Raw genomic sequence first — 8,719 nt, 5'->3', positions numbered from 1 at the left:
TTTGGGCCCGGGCAAATTGGGCCTATTACAGTGTTTACTTTAAGAAAAACAGTGATGGTTCTTTTGTATATCTACTCCTTTATGTTGATGACATGTTGATAGCAGCGAAAGATAAAAAGAGAGATAAGAAAGGTCAAAGCCCAACTAAATGAAGAATTTGAGATGAAAGACTTGGGACCAGCAAAGAAGATACTTGGTATGGAGATTCTCAGAGATAGAAAAGTAAGTAAATTGTACCTAAGTCAGAAGGGGTACATTGAGAAAGTTCTTCGCAGATTCAATATGTAGAATGCTAAGCCTGTTAGTACTCCTTTAGCAGCCCATTTTAGACTTTAATCGGCTTTGTCTCCACAATTAGATAATGAGATTGAGTACATGTCACATGTTCCATACTCTAGTGCAGTAGGATCTCTCATGTATGCCATGGTTTGTTTACGTCCAAATTTATCATATGCAGTTAGTGTAGTTAGCAGATACATGGAGAATCTCGATAAAGAACATTGGAAAGTAGTTCAGTGGGTTTTAAGATACTTACGAGGTACTACCGATGTTTGCTTACGATTTGGAAGAACTAGAGATGGAGTCATTGGGTATGTTGATGCTGATTTTGCTGGAGACCTCGATAGAAGAAGATCTCTCACCAGTTATGTCTTTACAATCGGAGGTTGTGCAATCAGTTGGAAAGTCACTTTGCAAACTACAGTCGCTTTGTCTACCACTAAAGCTGAGTACATGGCGATTACTGAGGCTTGTAAAGAAGCTATTTGGTTGAAGGGACTCTTTAGTGAACTCAATGAAGACCTTCAAATCAATACAAGATTTTGTGATGATCAGTGTCATCTTCCTTACAAAAGATCAAATGTTTCATGAGAGAACAAAACACATTGATGTTCAGTATCATTTTGTTCGTGATATTATTGCTCATGGAGATATTGTTGTGAGCAAAATTAGTACTCATGAAAATCCTGCAAATATGATGACTAAGTCTCTTCCTATAACCAAGTTTGAGCATTGCTTAGACTTGGTTGGTGTTCATTGTTGAACATAAACCCTCAAGAGGTTTGATGGAAGAGGTGGAGAAACTTGTTCGTTGAGAGTTCGCGATAAAGAACTTGCTCATTAAGAATTCGTGTCAAGGTGGAGACTGTTAGAATTAAGTGACCCAAATCCTTATTTAAATAAAATACTGTGGTAAAATAAAATAAATGTAAAATCCCTATAAAATTATACTTCTTTTATTTTATTTTAGAATAAGGTTTTTTAAACCTTATTAAACTCCATCTATTTGATATTATTTGAATAAGGAGTTTCAATTCTATTAGAATAAGGTTTACAAGCCTATAAATAGGCATAGTCTACTCCTCTTGTAATTAATTTGAATTCAACATAGTGAATTTTCTTCTCCCCTCCCCGTGGTTTTTTCCCGAAAGGGTTTCCACGTAAAATCTGTGTGTTCTTTATTTTTCTATTTCTATTTTTCTTTGCGATATATTGTCATTACTGACATTATATTTTTCACAACCATCACTACATGTCGAAATAAATTATAATTTTTTACATCTAAATTTAGTAATATGATAAAAAAATATCTTTATTTATTTAAAAGTTTTTTTAACTTTGTGCTTTTATATATACTACGTGATTCATATCTATCTAGAGTTCCGTCTTATAAATATATTCATTTCTACCCTATCACGTCAATCCAACGAGCCTCTTTTCCATTCTTATTCGATCATGACAAAGGTAAAACAAAGTAAAAATACTTACTTTAAATTTAAAGATAATTAGATTTGAATTGATGACTTCTACATATGATATTCTACCACTAAATTATATTTCTTTCCTGCCCCAATCAAGAAATAGAACCAACTATTGAACAAATGTGTAGCGGAACAAAATTTTCTTCCGTCAAATGTGCTGTCTCATTTTGTATCCCTCCAATCATTTCATAGCAAGTGTATTTAAATTATCTCATTGTGTAGCGAGACACATTCTTGAATTCTCGAATCCACATAAGATATTCATACAAACTATAGTAAAAATTTATAAAATTTGGCATGTTTCTAATATTTAATTTCAAATGCTGGAATACAAAACCAATAACTTTGAAATTCATAAACTAACCTCCCATTTGGTTTGTTGATCTAAAGTTAGTCGAATATCCTTGAGCTCAGTCGATATAATGCTGTGTCTCACTGTGATGTTCCACCTATTCAAATAATATGTTATTTCAAAATTACAACAATGAAAAATAAAAACGATAATGATATTATCAAATGCATTTTACCATATTACGAGAGGGAATTCGTAAGGGAGTTCCACTTGGGGGCATAAAAATGATAATCGACACCATGCCCACGATTGAAGAAGGAGCATGCAACCGTTGATTTTAACTTTTCCTGGTATCGTCGATCGACACATTCCTTGGTACAATGTCACTAGCACCACTAATCCCCAACTAAATTGTCCCACTTCCTTCATGTTGGCTAGTAGTAGTAGCCAACTTAAATGTACCAAATTGAGAGATTTATCTGGCATTAGTAGACCCCCAATCAACCACAAGATAAATGTGCATGCGAATTGTTCTTTCTCAACGTCACTCGTGGAAGCCTCAATAGTTTTGAAGTTGTCCTCCAACCATCTCATCTCGATCCAAATACCCCTTAAACTTGTTCGACACCTTCCCTAGTAGTTGCTCGCATGTTACAATCCAATCGGCACTAATCACTGGCCATGTAATGACTTCCCCATTGACTGGTAGGCAGTGTTGTAAACTAATGTCCTCAAGTGTAATCGTACACTTACCTTAGGGAATATGGAATGTGTGTGCCCCCGGTGTCCATCTTTCGACCAAAGCACTGATAAGTGGGGAATCCAATTTATTCCTTTCGAGCATGCGAGCTATGTACAAAAATCATACATCTTGCAAGTGTCCATAATTGACACTTGATGCACCTTCGCTTAAATTGTTTATGTATGCCTCCAAAATCCGATCTTTAGGTTGAGTATATACACATAAAAAATAAATAATCTAAACATCATAATAATTAACTACTTAAAATTAAATAATTAAATAATTATTTATTACTATTTGTAATTTAATGCCGGAGATATGCTTGTAATCCAAACAAATAAGTTGATTTGCGATTTAAAAATTTTAAGGAATAAAATAAAATTGAAGAGAATAAATTTCAAAAAAATAATTAAAAATTAATTGAGAATTGAGAATTAAGAATTGAGGATTGAGGATTGAGGATTGAGGATTAAGAATTGAGAATTGAGAAATGAAAATTGAGGATTGAGAATTTAGGATTGAGGATTGAGGATTGAGTTGAAAAGAATGAGGTTTGGAGGGGTTTTATAAAGGAAAAATTATGGTTGTTGGACTCCTTTTAGTCGTTGAAAAAGTTACAATTGGAATAGTTACCGTTGAAAGAAAACGCATGCTACAGGGTACGTTTTTCTTTCTCTCTCCAAAAACAACGTAGATCGATAAATTAAAAAAAAAGGCACACTTTCTCAATTGCTTTTTTCAGCATATTTATAAAAATTATCCCCTACATTTTAGAATTTTGGTTTTTAATAGATTTAATTTGATTTTAGTCTAAAATTTGGATTCAAAGGTCTTTCAATTTATAGGTTTTAAAATTTCATTTTTTAAAATTTTAGAATTTTTAAGTTCTTAATGTTAGATTTTAAAATCCTAGAATTTTAAGTTCAATTCAGCTTATTTTTAGAATTTTACAGTTTTTTTTAGTTAACCTTGAAATTTAGACAATAATAGTATAATTTCGAATTTCATTTAGTATTAAATATTTGGATATCTTCTTTCCTTTTTATTAATTCTATTCGGAGTCAAGACTAGAATTTTAAAACCTTAAACATTAAGGGCACGTTTGGTTCGCTGTAATGGAATAGAGGTGTAATGGAATAGAGCTGTAATGGAATAGAGGCGTAATAGTAATTCAATTGTTTGGTTGAATGGAATGGAATAGAACTGTAATAGTATTCTTGTGTTTGGTTGAATGGAATTGTTGTAATAGCATAAGGAAAAAAAACTAAAATGACTAGAATACCAAATGGAATGGAATAGAACTGTAATAATATTCTTGTGTTTGGTCGAATGGAATTGTTGTAATAGCATAAGGAAAAAAAACTAAAATGACTAGAATACCATTAGCGAATTTTTTTAGGTAGATGATTAATGTTAATTTAGATTAAATTTTAATAAGATTATTAATATAAATAATAAATAATTTAATCATATTTTAACATAATAATTATTAAATATAATTTAATAAAATATATAATTTAATAAAATTCTTAATATTAAATATTGTTATATGAATTTACTAAAATCATAATATATAATACTATAAAATATAATTTAAAATAATTATTATTAAATATAATTTAATAAAATATATAATTTAATAAAATTCTTAATATTAAATATTCTTATATGAATTTACTAAAATCATAATATATAATACTATAAAATATAATTTAAAATAATTATTATTAAATATAATTTAATATCATGAATCAAAAGGTGAACACTTTATAAAATTAAAATTAATTTCAATATCATGAATCAAAAGCTCAACACTGTATAAAATTATAACACATGATGAATGAAAAGAAATTAAATTATAATTCAACAAGTTTAGCCAATAAACTTTTATTTATAAAGTTTATATTGTTTAAGTTTAAAATAAAGATTTCAGAATTAAAATTAAATTGAAACAATTATAAATATAAAGAATTAAATTTTAATATTAAAATTAAATTTACACAATGTGTAAATAATTTAAAACTAACAAAAGGACCAACATAATTTTTTTACGGTAACTTTTCCAGTTTTTATTGCCAAATCCGTAAATAAATTGATACAACATTAACTCAGTTAATTTTTTATAATTATAATGAGTTTTCTAATTTGAAGTTATGAAAAATATACTTAAGAGGCCCCTTCTACAGGTTAAGCTAGTTAATAAAATGAAACAAATACCCTTATTTCTTACAGCATCATCTGCAGAATTATTTTTGACTCACGCAAGTTTTTTTCACCGACATCAAATGGATAGAATTTCATTTCAGAAAATTAACATGAGGCAAGCTATTTACTAGTCAAAAAGAAAATGTTAATAGTAAATCAATCCTAAATCAGGGACTAATGTATGGAAGTATCAGATAATATATTACTGGCATGAGTATGTTCAATTTTTCTAAATTTTCCTGGATCATGCATCCGTCCCTACGTCAAACACGCATACTTCATGAACAATTCCGATTTTCGTCAAACAAGTTAAAATAATCTGAACCAGCTGTGGCTTTCTTCATCTTCATCGTCTGAACTTGATTTACTTCCCACTGATTCACCTGAACTATCATCACGTGGAAGGATTTTTATCCTGTCAGCATGCTCAATCATCCAATCTGTGAATTCCGGAGAAGTTGCCAGTTCCACCATGGCTTTTCGGGCAGATTCCTGACTGAAATCTTCCCATTCTTGCTCCGTGAATTTCTTCTGGAGGTTTCTCTTGTGAAAGGTTTAATAGTAATCTTGATGATCTATAGCACCTTCACCAAGCTTAGCATAATAACCTTTCACAAGAGAGTTAGTCCATGCTGGGGCAATCTTCGGACTATTCCACATCTTCTGTTTAGAATCCACTCTTGGTGACCAACTTACGAATTCAGCACGGCCTGGCATCAGTGTTCTCTACCTCGATTGGTGCAGCCAAGGACTCTGGTCCCCAGAATACGGTGGTTGCCTGCATAAACAAAAATCATGGTTCAGATAAATCAATGCTATCAATAAAAACTCAGCAGTCTTAGTATATTTGTTACAATTTCATTGAAATGAACCGAACTTTTAACATGATTTTACATACTGGTTTTTTTAAAGCACACAACTGTTTTATGATTGAAACAGAATCTGTATGGACTGGGAGCAAGGAGGATTAGAGTAAAAACCTTACCACCAACAGGTTGTTTACCTGCAGCCATCACCCTATTTGGTGCTGGAAGTAATCAGTGTGTTGCAAGGTTAAACCAAGATGCCATTGCCTTCAACAATAAACTGAACAGCACGTCAATAAGCCTACAGGACAGATTGCCTGGTCTCAAACTTGTGGTCTTCGACATATACCAGCCTCTCTTGGACATGGTTATAAAGCCTAGTGATAATGGTAAACCATAAATAAACTATATGTCAATTAAAACTTGAAAGACACTTGATCTTTAGCACGAACATACATAAAATTTTTAATATCTTCAAATCCTTATGGCAGATATAAATGAATTTAGATAATAAGGAACTTCACCTGCGCCAGTTAAAAATCTCAGTTCCTTAAGAAAGTTGAAATCCAGCATTAGAATTAACTGCATAACGAAGCTTTGTTTTCAGAGTACTTGACAGCTTGTATGTTGGAAGCTATAACCATCCAATAGAACAAGAAAACACAGATACGAGACAATAAAAAATCACTTGTGTTGAAGTTTGATGTTGTTATGGAGCCTTTAAACATAGTAATTATTAAACTGGAGAGCATCCATCCCCCATTATTGTACCTTGAGAGTGTTATAGCATGTAGAAGCGGATGGAAGTCGCTCGACATCTGAACCTCCAATTACAGCCCAAAGAAGAGCATCACTTGCAACATATACAAGGTCAAGAAGATTCCTGACTTAGTTTCAATTGTAGATGAGATTTTAGGATAGTCGTGTACCCTTTCTCCATTTGCAATTATCGTTCACCCCTGCCCTTTACAATAGATTTTTCTTTTAAATCTTGGGAAATTTCTTCCTTTTGTTTTTTGTAAGTAGAAATTGGGAAAACTTTTAACAGATATAACAGCGTACCTTATGAATTGTGAAAGCTAGCTGCAAGTATTTGAACCACAGTAAAGGAGCTCACGAACAGCTGGTCACAAATTTTAGCAGCATACAACGTTCTTTGGGCTCAAAATCATTCATAACCTAAATAAAATTTAAAACGGAATTGTATTCATGCAGCAGTTTACATGATTAAAACATTTGAGGAACTAAGTCAAACATGAGAAAAATCAATTAAAATTCCATTATGCTAATACCTCCCAGAAAAGTTTAACAGTTCGAGTTCCCTAAGAATAGCCACCAGTATACTCATACTCATATGTGAATGTGTCAGACACGAATATTTCAAGAAAAACGAGAGTCAAAGCAATTTCCAGGTATTTAAACAAAAACCTACTGTATAGAACATATTTAATAGCAGACCTCCCATGGTCATTTCAAAAACCAACAACGGCTTTCAAGGAAGTTTTGCATAAAGAAGTGAAAACTTGTAGCCTAGGTTGCATATAAACCAATACGACTGTCATCGGTAGTAGAAGTGCACCTGGAAAATGAAGAGAATTGAAATGATACGCATGGCCCATTTTACAAAGAAATCTGATCTTTTTTTATCAGCCAAGGGGTTAACAAGGAAATCAAACAAGAAAATCAAACATGCAATACAAACAGTAAAATCAAAGCCCAATGGAAATCATAAGAAAATAATCAATATCACAGATTTCAGCAAAAGGAAACGAACGAGAAGAAGAAGAAGCGAACAAAAATCGATTTTAACAAACGAACGAGAATAAATGAATCACAGATAAAAAAAAGAAACAGAAATCGATGGAAGGGAAAGGGAAATTACCTCTGGAAGGGAAATGTGGGAGAATCGATGGAACGAATGGAACGAAGCTTGATGAGGGCAGCTATTGGAATAGAAAATAGGAAACAATGGCAGAATCCCTAATCGCCGAATCATAAGCGGAATGGCTATTAAAGCCAATGGAGGTAATAGCCCCATAACCGAATCGGGCCGTAATAGCAACACGGGCAACCAAACGCCCGTTCGGTGGTGGGCCCTAGAATAGGGGGAATGCATGCCTATTCCCCCCAAACGCCCCCTAGTCTTGTATTCGAATAGGTATTATAGGGATGCTTTAACCTTTTCTACACATAATTGTATTTTAGAACCTATATTTGATTATAAGATCGTGCCTTAGTTTGAAGATTTTTCCTTTGATTTGCCTTAAAACTTTGGGTGATAGGTGACTAACCCACCAAGCTCAAATTAATTAATGACAACTTCACTTTTTAGTTTTTTGTGTCTAGTTTGTTAGGTTCATCCCTAAGATGTTATGACAACTTAGCGATTCCACCACGAACTCTAGTTTCAAGAGTCTATCTACTTTTCTTGGCTTTAAGGTTTTTGTTGTAAGTTGAATATGTAATTATATTTGTTGTAAATTTTCATTTACTTTACACATGAATTTGATTCTATTCCCTCATTTGTCCTGGTAGGAAGAGTGGTCTTGGGCTATCATGTGTCCTTTCCATAGCATAAATTATTTTTTAAAATCGATAGTAAATTTATCATTTATTTATTGATTTCTTGAAGTGTTTATATGTCCATATTTATAATTCATTAAAAGAAAAATTATATATAATGTTAAATGGTTCAAAAATATTTTATAAAATCAATAGTAAAAAAGTTTATAATGCAATGTTGTTTAAACCATATTAAATTATCTGATTGGATTGGTAATCGACTGAGATACCAATCTAGAAAGGTAAAAATAGGTGATCTACAAACTGAGCTAAAAACAGTTGAACCGATTGAATCGTATTTTATAATTAATATTTTTTAATATTCACTTGATTTAAATCGAACAGATTAAAA

At 31.9% G+C, this 8,719-nt stretch overlaps 1 long non-coding RNA gene across 12 annotated transcripts; it reads right to left on the bottom strand.

Moving 5' to 3' along the window:
- Window positions 1-5,174: 5,174 nt before the first annotated feature.
- Window positions 5,175-7,929, bottom strand: LOC105798212 (uncharacterized). 12 transcript variants are annotated; one of them, XR_008188746.1, is made up of 7 exons: window positions 7,688-7,918; window positions 7,098-7,384; window positions 6,868-6,984; window positions 6,577-6,764; window positions 6,330-6,439; window positions 6,003-6,182; window positions 5,175-5,777 (listed from the first exon to the last, which is right to left on the bottom strand). It is a non-coding gene; the product is annotated as an uncharacterized LOC105798212 (long non-coding RNA). The 12 variants fall into 12 exon arrangements; XR_008188754.1 differs by having other exon boundaries at window positions 6,577-6,769; window positions 7,238-7,384; window positions 7,688-7,916; XR_008188753.1 differs by having other exon boundaries at window positions 7,238-7,384; window positions 7,688-7,914.
- Between the last annotated feature and the right edge of the window lie 790 nt (window positions 7,930-8,719).

The sequence above is a fragment of the Gossypium raimondii genome, chromosome 9 (assembly GCF_025698545.1).
Source record: "Gossypium raimondii isolate GPD5lz chromosome 9, ASM2569854v1, whole genome shotgun sequence".
Lineage (NCBI taxonomy): Eukaryota > Viridiplantae > Streptophyta > Magnoliopsida > Malvales > Malvaceae > Gossypium > Gossypium raimondii.
This window is presented reverse-complemented; position numbering and strand designations above follow the sequence as displayed.